This window comes from Tasmannia lanceolata, unplaced genomic scaffold (assembly GCF_043159265.1).
Source record: "Tasmannia lanceolata isolate RefF3 unplaced genomic scaffold, GAP_Taslan_0.1 ptg000015l, whole genome shotgun sequence".
NCBI lineage: Eukaryota > Viridiplantae > Streptophyta > Magnoliopsida > Canellales > Winteraceae > Tasmannia > Tasmannia lanceolata.
The window spans coordinates 5,725,521-5,741,524 of NW_027518692.1; positions in this window are offsets into that span (position 1 = coordinate 5,725,521).

Here is a 16,004-nt window from a genome sequence, read left to right on the forward strand (position 1 = left end):
TGGACACATTCGCCCGGATTGTCCACTCAACAATGAGCCTTCTTCAAACAACCGTTTCAAGAGAAGAGAAGGCAAGAAAGGAATGACCGCCACATGGGATGAGAAAATTGAAAGTGAAGGCGAACAAAACGATGGAGAAGATTGCTTGATTGCAAGAAACGTTTGTTTCATGGCCTCAACAAACGAAAATCAAGAGGTAAATACTTTAAATAATGTCATTGTTTTAAAAGAAGTTCTAGATTCCTTGCAAAATGCACATGATGAACTTGAGATTGAATTTGATAAAAATGCATCACTTGAAAATTCTCTCTCTAACATGACAAAAGAATTTGGTTGGTTAAAGAAAGATCATGAATTTTTAGAGGATGAAAATGAAAAATACAAAATTGAAATTCATGATTTAAATGCTTCTATCAAAATCTTAAATGAAAATCGTCAAGAACTTTCTATTGAAAACAACAAGCTAAAGCATGAAAATAGTAAACTATCTTTTGAATATGATGAACAAAAGAAACTATTTGAAAATTTTGAACATAGTTCATTGAAATTGGATAGGCTTGTTAAGATTCAAAGAATGCCACATGATAAAAGTGGACTTGGACACAAATGGAATACTACAATATCAAACTATAAAAACAAACTTGTAAAGGCTTCTTCTAGTGGTACCAAAATTTGTTTTTATTGTGGTTTAGAAGGTCATTATAAAGTTGCTTGCATGCATGCTAAACAAGATAAAATCAAATTGAACTCTAAAGTGAAAATAAATGAACATAGCAAGATTATGAAGATTTGGGTACCTAAAGGATCTCACTTGCCTATTCATATGTAGGTATGCCTTAAAAGCCATAACAAGAAGAATACATGGTACCTTGATAGTGGATGCTCTAGACATATGACTGGAGACCTCACTCAATTTGCATCCCTATCACTCAAGGATGGTGGAGATGTTACCTTTGGAGATGACAAGAAAGGAAAAGTCAAAGGAGAAGGCACCATAGGTAACTCTACCTCTCCCATACATGATGTGCTTTATATTGATGGCTTATCCCATAATCTTATTAGCATTAGTCAATTATGTGATAATGGTTTTGAAGTAGTCTTCAACCCCGACAAATGCATTGTTAAAAGTAAGATAGATGGAAAAGTGAAATTCATAGGTTTTAGAGACAATAACATTTACACCATTGGACTAGATGATCTTAGACTCCAAAATGTGACTTGTCTTAATGCCATTAGTGAAGATTCTTGGTTGTGGCATAGGAGGTTGGGTCATGCCGGAATGGATCTCATTTCGACCCTCTCCTCAAAAGAAATTGTTAGAGGATTGCCTAAGTTCAAATACACCAAAGATCACATTTGTAGAACTTGTCAATTAGGAAAATAATTAAAAAGCTCATTTGCTCCTAAAAATATGATTTCAACCACCTACCCCTTGCAACTACTTCATATGGACCTTTTAGGACCAATGAAGACAAGTAGCTTAGGTGGAAGAGGTACGTGTTTGTCATCGTGGATGACTACTCACGATTTACATGGGTCATATTTTTAGCACATAAAGATGAAACCTATGAAAATTTCCTTAAATTGTGCAATCAAATACAAAATTAAAAAGGTATTGCCATATCTTACATTAGGAGTGACCATGGAACGGAATTTGAAAATATACATTTTGACACTTACTGTAATGAACATGGCATCAAACATAATTTTTCGGCACCTAGGACACCTCAACAAAATGGGGTTGTAGAAAGAAAGAATCGAACCCTCCAAGAAATGGCTAGAACTATGTTGCATGAAAATGATCTCCCTAGATACTTTTGGGCGGAGGCGGTTAGCACTGCTTGCTATATCATAAATAGGGTATATATAAGGCCAATTTTTAAGAAAACACCTTATGAGCTTTGGAAAAACTTGAAACCAAATATAAGCTATTTTAGAATGTTTGGTTGTAAATGCTATATCTTGAACATTAAAGATAACCTACACAAATTTAATAAGAAGTCGGATGATAGCATATTCTTAGGGTATTCTACGCATAGCAAGGCATATAGAGTATTTAATAGAAGAACCCTAGTTGTAGAAGAATCCATGCATGTTACATTTGATGAGAGAGAGCCAACACCTCAAGAAATGCCACATGATGAGGATGAACCTATTGAACATCTCTTACCTAAGACAAATGTTCCTCTCCATGCATCTACAAGTGATACATTACCTAGTGAGGAAGTAGAAAATGAAGATAATGACTCATTGCCTAGGGATAGGAGAATATTGGTAGATCATCCTGAATTCCAAATCTTGGGTGATGCCACATCGCCAGTAAGAACTAGATCATACTATCGTAGTGTGAGCAATAACTTGGCGTTCCTATCCGAATTAGAGCCTAAGTCCATCAAGGAAGCCGAAAATGATGAATATTGGTTGATGGCTATGCAAGAAGAATTGAGTCAATTCGAAAGGAACAAGGTGTGGAGGCTAGTGCCTAGACCTAGTGATCATCCAGTCATTGGGACGAGATGGATGTATAGAAACAAATTGGATGAAAATGAAATTATCACTAGAAATAAAGCTAGGCTTGTAGCCCAAGGGTAGAATCAGGAGGAAGGAATAGACTATGATGAAACATTTGCTCCTGTTGCCCGTATGGAAGCTATTAGGATACTCTTGGCATATGCATCTCATAAAGGATTTAAACTATATCAAATGGATGTCAAAAGTGCCTTCCTAAATGGCTATATCCAAGAGGAAGTGTATGTTGAGCAACCTCCAGGTTTTGAAGACTTCAAACATCCAAATCATGTCTTCAGGCTTGATAAAGCTTTATATGGATTAAAGCAAGCTCTGATGGCGTCTGGATCCGGGTCTGCGATCGCACGGTCGGTAGAGGGCCTCCGCGGGGTCTGCAATCACAAACAAAAGGGGGTCAGGGGGTCCGGGGTGGGTCCCGGACGACCACTTCGACACCCAAGTCAGATCCTTCGACCAGTCAATATAAAGAACAGCTAGAAAGGGAGGGGGTTTTGACCAGGGTTACCAGGGCCAGTGCGCGAGGACATTTCTGGGTGCATAAATGAGTGAGTCGGAGGGGACTAGCAGGGAGGGCAGGATGGGATTCCTGGCCTCCTCTGTTGTTGCCTCGCCTCTTTTTCCGGTGTTGCGGGGTGGAGGATGGGTGAATTCCCTGCTTTCCGGGGTCAAAAGAGAAAAAAGTTCCTCCCTCTTCTTCCTTTCCCTCCCCTTTTAAAGGGAGGTGTGCGGCCCTTTTCATCATTATGGAGGGAAAAACTTCCTTTGCAGGATTGGGCCGTCCCTCTGCCTCGCCGGCGCGCGTGGCTTTGGCGGCCATTTCCTTCCCTAATTTGTGATGATGAGGCTTGGGTGGTGAGAAGAACTTCCTTTGCAGGATTGGGCCGTCCCTCTGCCTCGCCGGCGCGCGTGGCTTTGGCGGCCATTTCCTTCCCTAATTTGTGATGATGAGGCCTGGGTGGTGAGAGGGCGACATGTGTCATGAATGTGTGGTCTTTGCCGTTTTTCAACACCCTTCTTCATGATGGTTGGGCTCTGCTCGTGCATGGATGACACGTGGCGATATTTGGGAGCGTAGCCGTATTTGTGCCCCATCATAACTCCCCCTTACTCCTTGGGTCCATTGAATGGGCCAAGGGAGTAACGTTTTGTTCGAGCTAAGTCATGATGAGGATATTTACGAAGGCCCCGGGGTGCGTGGAGACGTGCCGTTTTATCCGGCGGCTGTCCTTGGGAAGCGGCGGCGTCGTTAGGAAGGCTGGGTTGTCTCGAGGCACCAGGATTTCTTTCCCGAGTTTAAAAGAGGGGAATTACCCTGGTGTCTTTTTGTGGCTCCTCGTCGCTCTTCTTCTTTCTTTTGCGGTAGGGGTTCTTTTCGTATATTCTCCAGCAACATGTCTGGCTCTTCTTCACGAGTTAGGGGCAAGGCCTGTTTCCTCCAGGAGTCGTCGAGCGACCCTGACTTGTCCTCCGATCCGGGGGAGGATCTCGTGGCTCGTCGGAAGAAGGCTAAGAGGGGCCCGGGCGCTTCATCGGGCTTCCCCCCCCTTCGCCTTTCTTCCCTGCCTAGGAAGGACAGATTGTCCAGGTCCCGCGTTGCCCGGGAGTGGTCGTTTTTCTCTCGAGCCTATCGTCAGGGGAGGAGTCGTTCTCCGATTAAGCTTTGGCTTTCTATGTTTTCCTGCGTGTCTATCCCCTTCTCTGGCGGGGATTTTTGAGGCCTGCGTGCCCTGTGCTGTTTTTTGGTTTCCCTTTATTTTTGTAGGCCTATGGGCCAGGAGGATGTTAATGGGTAGTTTATGTGTATTTGGGCCATATCTCTTAATGTTGTTCTTGGCTTGTGATGGAGAATCTCTGTGTTTGCAAGGATTTGCGATGCTCCGACCCTTCCGGGCGCCCTCCTTTTTTGTTTTGTTTTGTTTTGTTTTTTTTTTTTTGGGGGGGGGGCGAACCTGCGTGGGGTCGGGATAGCGAGGCGTGTCGAATTCGCATGATTTGGCCCTTTACCCTCTACTTCCTTTATGAAGGTTAGGCTTTATGTAGATCTGCTGGCGACACGTGGCGTGCTCCGGTGATAGCGTCGTCTTTGCATGTTATCGTGATATGACCTTTAGTGCATTGATTGGCCTCGGGGAGCGGGCCCGTTGGCATAGTTAAAGGATAATGTGGTGAAGGCGTTTATGGGAGCATTGGGGTGCGAGCGGATATTCTGCTCCGTCCGGCGGCTCCTTCCCGAGGCGCCGCTTGGCTGTTCAGTAGGAAACGGACACGCGGGTAGTAAGTGCTTCGTTTTTTCACACCGGGGTTTCCTATAAGGGTTCTATAAGGGGTGAGCTTTCCTGAAGTCAGGAATATCGCCCTTTGTTTCTTCTCTGCCTTTTTGATTTCTTCCGGCCTTTCTTCAAGCTTGTCCGAGATGTCGTCGCCTTTCCAGGGTCCCTTTGCGGGCGGCGATCGTAGGTCTGATCGTGACGGGAGTCGTCCGAATAACCCCGAGGCAAATTCTGGCGGGCTGGGGCCTCAGCGAGGGGTTCCGGAGGGGGACGTGGATCATCCTCCTCCCCTGCACGAGAGGGAGTCTCATGAAGCGTTTATTCACCGCAACCGTTCCTTCTTTTCCTGCGTCCATCGTAGGGGAATGGAGGTTTTTAGCCGGATGAGGGACATGGATCGGGAGATTGCTGCTTTGCGCGCAGAGAACGATCTGCTGAGGAACCGGGTGCGTTGGTTAAATGACCAGGCCCGTTTGGCTGGGAATCGGCGTTGGGGAAGCTCTTCGGACGGGGAACAGAGTGATAGGGAGATTTCTGATGCGGAAAACTCTTTCAGCTGCCAGTCCCTCTGAGCTGATTGCGGTTGGAGTTTGGAATTTTTTGAGGAAGCCTCTTGTCTTTGCGCTTTCTTTTTTTTTGTCTTAGGGATCTTGGGGGCTTCGGGCCTGCGTGCCTATTGTCCTTGCTCCCCTTTTTGTAGGCCTTCGGGCCAGGAGGAAGTGGTTTATGAATGGTGCCTTTCTTTTTCCTGTTTCTGATGTGTGTTTTCTCCTTACGTGTTTGCTTTTCTTTTGCATGCTTGCTTTCTCGCGCATTTCTGAGCCCTTGTCGCTGCGTTCGATATTTTCGGCCCGGTGGTATTTTGTATGGGGTATCTAGTCGTACCTCTATGACGGGTTCCGAGCTCTTTGCCATCGAATATGGTTTTTTTTTTTTTTTTTTATCTTGTGGAGGTGTATGTCGGGCCCTTGTGACGGGGTCCGAGCCCTTTCTTTATGAACGCAGTTTTGTCCATCTGGTGGAGGTGTATGGATGGCTTGCTGAGGAAGCTATGTCGTGGGTAGGGGTAGAGACGTCCTTTCTAGGGGTAGAGACGTCCTTTCCGTATGGCGCTTCGACTTATGGCGGTTCCCTTGGGTTTCTCAACCGGCGCCACGTGTGCACGTCCCAACGACTTAGAAAGGGCGGGAGATCGAACGACAGCTGTCAAAACCCTAGCCCTTTTTAAAGCCTTTTTGGGGATTTCATTTTTTAACTTTATTCCTTCGTCTTCCTCGATTAGAACAGGTTATTCCTCCGCGGCGATTCTTCTACGTGTTGCTTGTCGTCCACGCTTCGTTCGGTGAGTTCTGTGTCTTTGTTTCATAGCTTACGATGTCTGTTGCAACTGTGCCTCAGAGCCCCTCTTCCGCGTCGGTGGAGGTGGTGGAGAGGGCTCCGATGAGAAAGAGGAGGCGGTTGTCTGTAGAGGGTGGGAGCGGCATCGCTGAAGATGTGCGGCAGCCCACAGAGTTGAGGGATAGTTCCGGGACCTCCGGGTCGTCGGTGGGGGCCGCTGCTTCGGAATCTCCGACTCGAGTTTCTTATGCTCGTGGGGCGGAGATTGGGGACATTCGGCCTGGCGCCGTTATTCGTCCCAGCCGGGTGGCGTCTTTCAGGAATACTTTGGAAAAAGGGGCGGCGGAGAAAATTAGGAGGGAGTTCCATATCCCCGACGATTATGGGATTAGAGTCCCCTCCTTTGTAGAAGGGGTGTGTGGGGGTACCACGGAGGAAGAGGTAGCTTTCTACGTGGAAGCTTTCCGGGCGGGGGTTAGGTTTCCGCTCTTGGACATTATAATAGAGGCCCTCGAGTTTTACCAAGTGGCTCCTTCCCAACTGGCGCCTAATAGTTGGCGCACACTCCTGGCCTTTGTGGCCAAGGCGAGTCTTCATAAGGTTCAGCCCACCCTTCCGCTGCTCCGGGCCTGCGTGGCCCTCAGTCCGTTGGTGAAGGGGGAGGACAGCTGGCTTTATCTGACCCAGCGTCCTCAGGTGAAGATTGCAGCGAACTTGCCTTCGTCCATCAAGAAGTGGAAGGAGGAGTATGTGTTTGTTACCCCTCCATCGGATTCTGGCTGGGATTTTTCTCGTTCTTGGAGGCGCTCCGTTGAGTGGCGGAGGAAGTCCCTTCCCGACGAGTCTGACTACAGCAAGTTTGACTTGGGGAAGCTCGCCTCTGGGGAGGCTATTGACGTCTCCGAGTTTAGGTGGGAGAGGAGCCTGAAGAGGTTTGGCTTGGTGGGAGCCGTGGAGAGGAGGGTCCGTTGCACGGGCGAGGGAATGGGGGAGAGTTCAGCCAGCTATCGTGGTGAGCCCCTCCCCTCTTCCTCTCTCTTTTCTATTTTTTTTTTTGTGTTTTTCCTTTGCTTTGAGCGATTGTTATTTTCTTATTTTTGGCAGGAGAGATGTCTTCTTCTGGTGACGTTGGTAAGGGGAAGGAGGTTGCGGCGGTGACAACAGGCTTGTCGAACCGTAAGAAAATTCCTTCTGACTTTATGGCCGCGGCCAGGCTAGGTCGGTCGCAAGCGAGGCTCGCAACATCTATGCCTTCCAGCCCCTCTAGTCGAGCGGTTGGAGAGAAGGGGCCGGTTAGTTCCTCACCCCCGGGGCCTGAGCATCCTCCCAAGAGGGTCGCCGGCCGCGTGGTGTGTCCTTCAATTTTTGCGGAGGACGTGCCAAGTCGGATGGAGGGGGCAGTAATGACCAAGCTTCTTCTGGAGCGGGCGGAGCTTCCCCCGCAAAGTTTCCAGATGCGAGGGGAACTGTTTAAGCCTGGCTGGAGGATTGGTTTTGAGGACAGCGTTCTTGCGAATCCCCGGGTTGGGGTGGAGCTAGGGGTGACAACTGCCCTTCCTTGTGACGAGGCTAAGCTGAAGGGCTATGATCGTAGGGCCCTGGGGGCTCAGTATTTTCAATCAACTTCCTGCGTAAGTAATGGGTGGCCGGTTTTCTGATGGTATTTTTCTCTCCTCGCTGTTTTCGAGATTGTATGTTGGAATTTTCCTGATAACTTGCCTTTTGCAGTCCCAAAGTTATGCCAGGAGGATGGTGCAGTGCCTTCTTGAGGATGAGGCTGAGATAAGTGCTGTGGGGGAGCTAAACCGGCAGTTACGCGAGGAATTGGGCAGAGCCCGGGCGGAGAGAGCGACCTTTGATGACACTGTTGCTCAACTCTGGGAAGATCTCCGGGTGACTGTGGAGGGGAGGAGTCGTGTGTCGGACAAGTTGGCGCTGGCCCGGCGAACTCATGCCCGGGAATTGGCGAAGGCACGGGAGGAATGGCGCGACTCTGCGGAGTTTTTTAAGGCTGCGGCTGCGTTCAGCGTGGATATTGAGATTGATGCGTTTGTTGAATGCCGGCGGCGCGTTCAAGAGGTTGATCCCTCCTTCCCTCTCGATAAACTGATGCATGAGTCTGAGGTTGATCCTTTGCCGGCACCGGCGGAAGTGGTGGAGCCGGTAGGAGAGGAGGTGGCCGCCGCGGTGGATCGCGTAGTTGCCGAGACTTCCGAGGGGGGCCCAGTGATGTTGTGAATGCCTCGGGGGGCTTGCTCTTTTCTTTTAATGTTCCTGGTTATTTGGTCCGTAATAACTTTCGAACTACCTATTTTTTGTTGTTTGGTGTGTAACCGTATTGACATCTCTGCATATACACGATGTGCCGCGAGGGTTTCGAGGTCCTCAGGCCTTTGCGAATTGTGTTGGTGAGAGTATTCTTAGTGCACCCCGTAGGGCGTCTGTTTATGGGAGGACTATCTTCCCCTCGAATGATCAGTTCGGGGTTAATGGGTCCCGCCTGCCCTTAAAGGGGGAGGTCTTTTTTTTTCATGGGGAGCGTTTTAGGGTATTCTCGGGGGGATCGGCCCCGATGTTACCTCTGTCTCACTCCCTGTTTTCTTTCGGGTCCCTCATTTATCGTGGGCCGGAAAGTGGAGATGTACGCTGCTTTTGTAGAAGTGCTTTTCCATTAATTTGTTGACAAGAATACATCTTTGCTTCTAGAACACAAAAAAGGAAACCAAAACACTTGTCATATTTTTAAAAGAAAGGCACGGAACTTACCCTGTCGTTTTACTGATAGAACTTTCGGAGGTTGTCCATGCTCCAACTGCGAGGGACCGGGTCCCATCGAGGCATTCTAGTTGGTAGGCCCCGGGTCGAAGTGCTCGAACGACTTTGTACGGTCCTTCCCATTTGGGTGCGAGCTTACCCGTGTTGCGGGGGTCTGATACCTCTGCACGCCGTAGCACCAGATCTCCGGGCTTTACCGAACGCTTTTTTACCCGGGCATCGTAGTATCGTGCCACCTTTTGCTGTTAGGAGGCGGTTCGGAGGAGGGCTTGCTCTCTTTTCTCGAGCACGAGATCGAGGTTGTTCCGGAGGAGTTCGGAATTTCCCTGCTCGTCGTAATTTGCGGTGCGGAAGCTGGGGAGGCCAATTTCTAGCGGAATGACCGCTTCGGTCCCAAAGGTTAAGCTAAAAGGGGATTCTCCAGTTGCGGTCCGTGGTGTTGTTCGATAGGCCCAGAGGACGCTAGGGAGTGCATCCAGCCAGTTTTTTCCGGCTTCTCCCAATCTCTTCTTGAGACTTTGTAGCAAAATCCTGTTGGTTACCTCGACCTGCCCGTTGGCCTGCGGGTGTGCTACGGAGGCGAAACGGTGTTCGATGCTTAGGCTATCACAGAATCTGCCAAATTCGGCGCTTGCGAACTGGGGACCGTTGTCTGTTACAAGGGTCTTTGGAATGCCGAAACGGCAAACGACGTCGTGATAGAAGAACTTCTCCGTCGCTTTGGAATTGGGTTTCACCACGGCTTTGACCTCAACCCACTTGGTGAAGTAGTCGATGGCGACGTATAACATTGTATACCCCCCGGGGGCCTTGGGGAATGGTCCGAGTAGATCCATGCCCCACATGGCGAAAGGCAGGGGTCCTGCTATCGCGGTGTACGGTGTAGCCGGTTGGTGGGGGGTGGTTGCGTACCTTTGGCAGGGGCTGCATTTTTTGACGAATTCCTTGGCGTCCCTAAGGACCGTGGGCTAGAAGTAGCCGTGCCTTATGATTTTCTGGGTTAGGGTCTGCCGCCTCCATGGTCTCCGCAGATCCCTTCATGTACTTCTCGTAGCGCGTAGTCTGATTCGGAGGGTACCAGGCATCGGAGGTACGGCCATGTGTACGACCGTTTGTAGAGCCTGGGCCCGTGGACCACGTAATGGGTGGCTCTTGCGGTTAGGCGCTGGGCTTCCAACTTATCTGCGGGTAGTATGCCGTCTTTCAGGTATCGTATGATGGGGTCCATCCAGTTTGGCCCCGGTGGAATCTCCAGAACTCGTATCTCGTCGATGCTGGGGTGGGGCAGGATTTCTGTGAGCACGGTGCCGAAGTCATGGGTCTCTTCGGCGGCCATTCTTGATAATGCATCCGTTCGGTTGTTCATGTCTCGCGGCACCTGGAGGATCTCTACCTCTCCCATCCCCTGCAGTTTCTGTTTTACCTTGTGGAGGTATTTTTTCATTCTGAAGCCCTTGGCTTGGTATATTCCGTTTACTTGGTTAACGACAAGCTGTGAGTCGCTATAGACTTTCAACTTGCCCGCGCCGAGCTCCGCGACTAGACTTAGTCCTGCTAGTAAGGCTTCGTATTCGGCCTCGTTATTGGAGGCTTTGAAATCCAACCTGAGGGCATATTCCAGTGTGAACTCCTCTGGGCCGTGGAGGACCACTCCCGCTCCGTGTCCTTTATTGCCGGCGGAACCATCAACGTGCAGGATCCAAGGGGTTTCGCTGTTCTGTTCCGAGGGGTCCTGCATCCCGTCGTCGCAAACCGTGTGCGCAGTGGGGCCCTCGCTGCTCCCCATTGTTGCTGGTTCTTCGGCCGGGGCCGTGAATTCCACTATAAAGTCAGCGAGGGCTTGAGATTTGATAGCTGGCCTCGGGCGGACTTGTATGTCGAACTCGCCCAGCTCGACGGCCCAACTTACCATCCTACCCGAGGTCTCTGGTTTTTGGAGAATCTTAGGGCTGGTCGGTTAGCAGGACTATGGGGTGGGCCTGGAAGTAGGGGCGGAGCTTTCGAGCGGTATTGACGACTGCGAGGGCGAATTTCTCTATGTTCGAATATCGGATTTCTGCACCGTGGAGAGTCTTGCTCACGTAGTACACAGGGTGTTCCTTTTTGTCGCTTTGTTTGGCCAACACCGCGCTTACTGCCGTGGGGCTGACGGCCAGATATAAAAATAGCTCTTCCCCCGACTCGGGTTTGGCGAGTACGGGCGGTGTCTGGAGGTACTGCTTCAGAGAGTCGAAGGCCTCTTGGCAGGCCGGGGTCCATTCGAATTCCCGTATGTTTTTTAATTGTTTGAAGAAGGGTTGGCACTTCTCTGCTGATTTGGGCATGAATCGGCCGAGGGCCGTGATCCGTCCTGCGAGCCTCTGTACTTCTACTGCTGTCGTCGGGGGTTCCATGTCTAGGATGGCCTGGATTTTTTCTAGGTTGGCCTCAATCCCTCTTTGGCTGACCATGAACCCCAAGAACTTTCCGGAAGTTACCTCAAAGGCGCATTTCGCAGGGTTCAGCTTCATTCGGGCTCGTCGTAAGGTGTCGAAAGTTTCCTGAAGGTCGGAGATGTGTTTGGCGGCTTCCAGGCTTTTTACCAGCATATCGTCGACATACACCTCCATGTTCCTTCCAATTTGCGTTTGGAATAGCTTATTCACGAGCCGCTGGTAGGTGGCTGTAGACACCCCATTTTGACCTGACCCCAATATTCCCAAAAAAATAAAAAAATAAAAAAAATCCCTAAATCGATCCCGAAATCGAATTCGAAATTCCCCAAACTCAATTTTCAAGCCCTGGAAATCGATTTCCAGAATTTCTAGAGCTTGAGGTCCAATTGCAGAAGAGCCTGAAAAATCCGAAAATGCCCGCTTGAAAATCATTTCTGGAAATATTCTGACAGCCTGAGCGATCCCGAAGCCCCATTGATATCCTCCGTTCAATCGCCCCCACCTTCCCTTTCCATTTTTCCAGAATTTACAAAAATTGCAAAATACCCTGAGTTCTGGTATTGGCACCCCTCTACACGAACCTCCCAAGTGCGGATGATGCTGACACAATCTTGCTTTGATATTTTCACTAACTTACCTTGTCTTCTAGTGTTTAAATCGCGATTAAATGATCATTACATTTTCAGGAGTTTAAATAAGAAAAGACGGGCGAGTTGGTGTCGTTATCAGAATACGAATGTGTCAATATCATTTCCCTAAGAAAAGATACAAGAAAAGAAAAAAGTAATTCACTCTTCCCCTTTTCTTGCTCAGACCACCTCCTATAACTAGAAAATATGCTATAGAGGGCTGTCCAAGGAAGAAAGATGTGGCAAATATATCATTCTCTTTTATTCGCCTCGCTGTCTTTTACTTGGACTCCCCCTCTAGATTAAAAGAGTAGTCACAAATGCACTATAGGGGCTGCCCATGGAATAGGAGGGGCGAAATACTTCATTTCCCATGTAAAAGGGAGAGTGGTTTATCAAATCATGGGTGTGGTCATACCAATTACCATGCCCATTTAACCCAATAGAGAAAAGACAAGTTGAAGGGGTGCTATTACTAAAGCTTGGGGGTGCAAATATCAGCCCTCACCTCTCTTTAAAAGGGTAGTCGGCTAGGGTTTTTTGGGAGGCCCATTTTCTAAAAAAAAAAGAAGGGAGAGGGGGCAGCTGCAAGAGAGAAAAAGGGAGAGGCATATGGGCCATCTCCATGACCATCACCCCACCATGATAGCTTCCTCACTACCATCCCTACCCAAACCTCAACTCCATCACTGCTAGCTACCCCTTTCTCCTTCCCTTCCACCATTGATTCCCGCCATCTCGCCGGAATCCGACCACCGGAATCCGGCACCGCCACCATCGGACCTCATTCAAGCCCTACCCAACCACCATCCACCTCTACAAGTTCGACCCACCTCCATTCCACCCACCACCACTAATTCCGGCCGGCCACCACCTCTTGCCCCCATCACCACCTACACCACCATTGAAATAGAGAAAAGAGAGGAGCCCCATTTGGCAGCCACAAGAACAGCAGCAGCAGAGAGAGGGAGAGGGAGGAAGGGATTTGCAGCCCCACCATTGCCGCTCGACCCCACCTTATCTCCGACCCAAACCCATCTCAACCTCCTTGATCTCCACCACTACCTCAGCCACTATCTCTGCCTCAAACCCATTTGGCTTATCTTCTTAGCCACCATTAAAAACCCCTCCATCAGCCCTTGCCACCATCAAATCCGCCACCCACCGGATTCCACCATCTCCACCACTGGCCTTCACCTCCATCACCATCTCCATCAAAACCTTTCTCTATTCATCATCTTCGTTTTTTTTAGCGCCTACCCATAGCAAAGCCCCTTTCCATCTTCTTCTCTTCGGGTAGATAGCAGCTGATCGAGAGGGAGATAAAAAGAGGATAAGAGGGAGCTGAGGGGGGAAAGGACATTTCAGAGGGAGAGCTTGAGCTCTACTTTCCGACATCATCCAAGATTAATCTACCTCGTTTGCACCCGATTCTGGTAACTACCCCCAATCTAGGTAATTCTTTTTTTGTTAGGACTATGTTAGCAATTGCATTAATCCAACCTGTCTGCATTCTTAGTTTGCTTGAATGACCTCATCTAATTTTTTTTTAAAAGTCAAGATGGCTCTGTGCAATTATCAATAGCATGGTCATACCGATGCCATCTCCAGGCATGGATATCTTCGCTACCATGTTCTAGTAATTGTATAAGACTCAATGTGTCTTCTCCTTTTGTCTAACCGGTTAGCAATAATTCAAAATATATAAGCACTATCTGTTGAATACTTAAGTGAGAACAGGCAAGAGGGGTTTAGGCCATGGTTAGAGTAGAATTGTGATGACATCATTTTCCTTGGGTATTTGATATTTGCATTACCACCCTTTGATAATGGCAAGGCAGTCACTTTCACCTTCTCCATGGAACAGTTACCTTACATGTTTGGAATGCTATGAACATGATCATTTTTTTTATTGAATGGTGAGATTACAGAGCAAGTGTTGCCATTATTAAAGCGTAGTAGTCCAAATATTAGTTTATAATTGCTGGTGCTGGGGTTATCTGGATTTAATGTTAGCACTCAAAATTATAAGATCACATGTTGTGCATGCTTATTGCTATGACTTGAGTTTTTGAGTGCTTAGATTGCCTTTGATTTCCATTTTGAGGTGACTACAATGTTCCTTTATTTTTTTATCCCAAATATTAGTGAGGTGGTTGTTTCATCAAGCAGGGAATTCATTTTGCTTTAGATCATTCAAGCATTCTTCATCAGATTACAGCATTATTGGATCAAGCTTGCTTCCTTTTGCCTCATTTTACCATTGGCATCCCTCTTTAGAGTGTGAGTGTTTCCTACTATGGGAGCTACTGCTCAGATTTAGGACAGCTAGAAGAGTGTTTCAGAGCTGAAATGCAAAGAGGTACTTATGGGTTCCGCTTTGACTATTGAAAATTCAATTACCAGCCACGAGGAAGTATCAAAAGCCTTTTGGATCTTGTTTGTGTGAATGTCAATGGTTATATCAAACGCTATACACGAAGGGGAACTTCTTCCATTATTGGGTGTTCGGCTATCCCGCTAGTGAGCTCCAAGTTTGTAGTTATCCTTGATAATTACCCGTTGTTACTAGTATGGCGTTAGTAGTACGTACCTTACCCCTTAGTTGTTGATATTGCTATTCCCTCCTCCTCTCTTTATTAAGTTCTAGTCCAAGACTTAAGTTACATCTCTGTTCCAAAGATTTTCTCCCATTTTGGGAATCTTCATTGGAATCTGGGTTATCACTTATGTCTGACATTCTTATCCGCTTTCAAGAACTCCCTCTCAGGTCCAGGCGATGATGGAATTTTTCTTAAGCCAACCCCTTGCCCTTCCTATCATTTTCCCTATCTTAGGGTCATCACAGGGTTTGAGAGGTTTTCCTTTCTTTTCGGGACTATTCTTTGGACGTTCCTCGGGATCCTTTTCGAGTTTCGGGATTCCCATCAATTTTGGGAGCACATCTTTGTCGGGTTGAGGCTATGACGGACGGCAACCACTTGAGCCAAACCCCCCCTTTCGATCAAAAGGGATAAAAATACATAAAAATCAAATAACAAAAACAACAAAAAATATCAAAAAACACTCAAAGCGTTTTTCGAAAAGCTGTTTCGAACTACGTTGGCTTGATCCCTTTTCACAGGGTACGTAGGCAGCTTGGGATCGTCATCCCAAGTTCAGTCAAACTTTTCAATAAAATTATTTAAATCCTTGAAAAAAATCATTTCAGCATCCAAAAATATCTTTCAAGCTTTCTCAAAAATACAAAAACCAAAATGGGCAAGGATGGTGATTGCCAGGTCACTCGGAGCCTTCTTTTCATTTCATTTCCGATTTTGATCATGGTTTGCTGGTTTTATCGGCTTTCCGACGTTTTATCGGGTTTTGGGACGGGCGATGACGTAGCGTGGCCCCTTTACAGGGATTGTCCTCGCTGAGCCCAACGATAGGTTTATTCTATTACTTTGGTAGTTTACTGCTGTGCTTATCTGTCCTCTCGCCTGCTTAGTTGTAGCATTTATTCACCTTATCTTGATTATCTGCTTAGCTGTAGCTGTGCGTGCGGATGTTACTGCTTTCCTAGATGTGATGGGTTAGGATTAGATGCGGTGAGTTAGGATTTGGATGTTTATTTTCTTTTGCCCATCCCCGGGTCATGCATGCTTAGATAGACGTTTCTTCGGGGATACTCGTTCCCATTTCACATGATTTTAGCCCAAAATTCTTCAAAATTAATTAAAAATGACATAAGAGACCAGGTGCTTGCACTTGGGCGAATTGGGGGCGCTTAATACCTTCCCCATTCGTCATCAGGCACGGACTTTTGTATCTCTGGTTATCCGTTGCAACAGAGTATTTCATGGGATCCAGGGCCTACTTCCCTGGATGGCGACTCTTCTTTGTTATAGGTACATCTCGGTTCCGGGCTAGTCCTTGAATCGAGAGGTATCTCATTTGTATCGCCACCCATGCTGTGAGTGGCACCATTTTGAGAGTTCCTTGGTAGAGCTCTCCTTCACATCGTGGAGGTCTCAGAGGATTGAGAG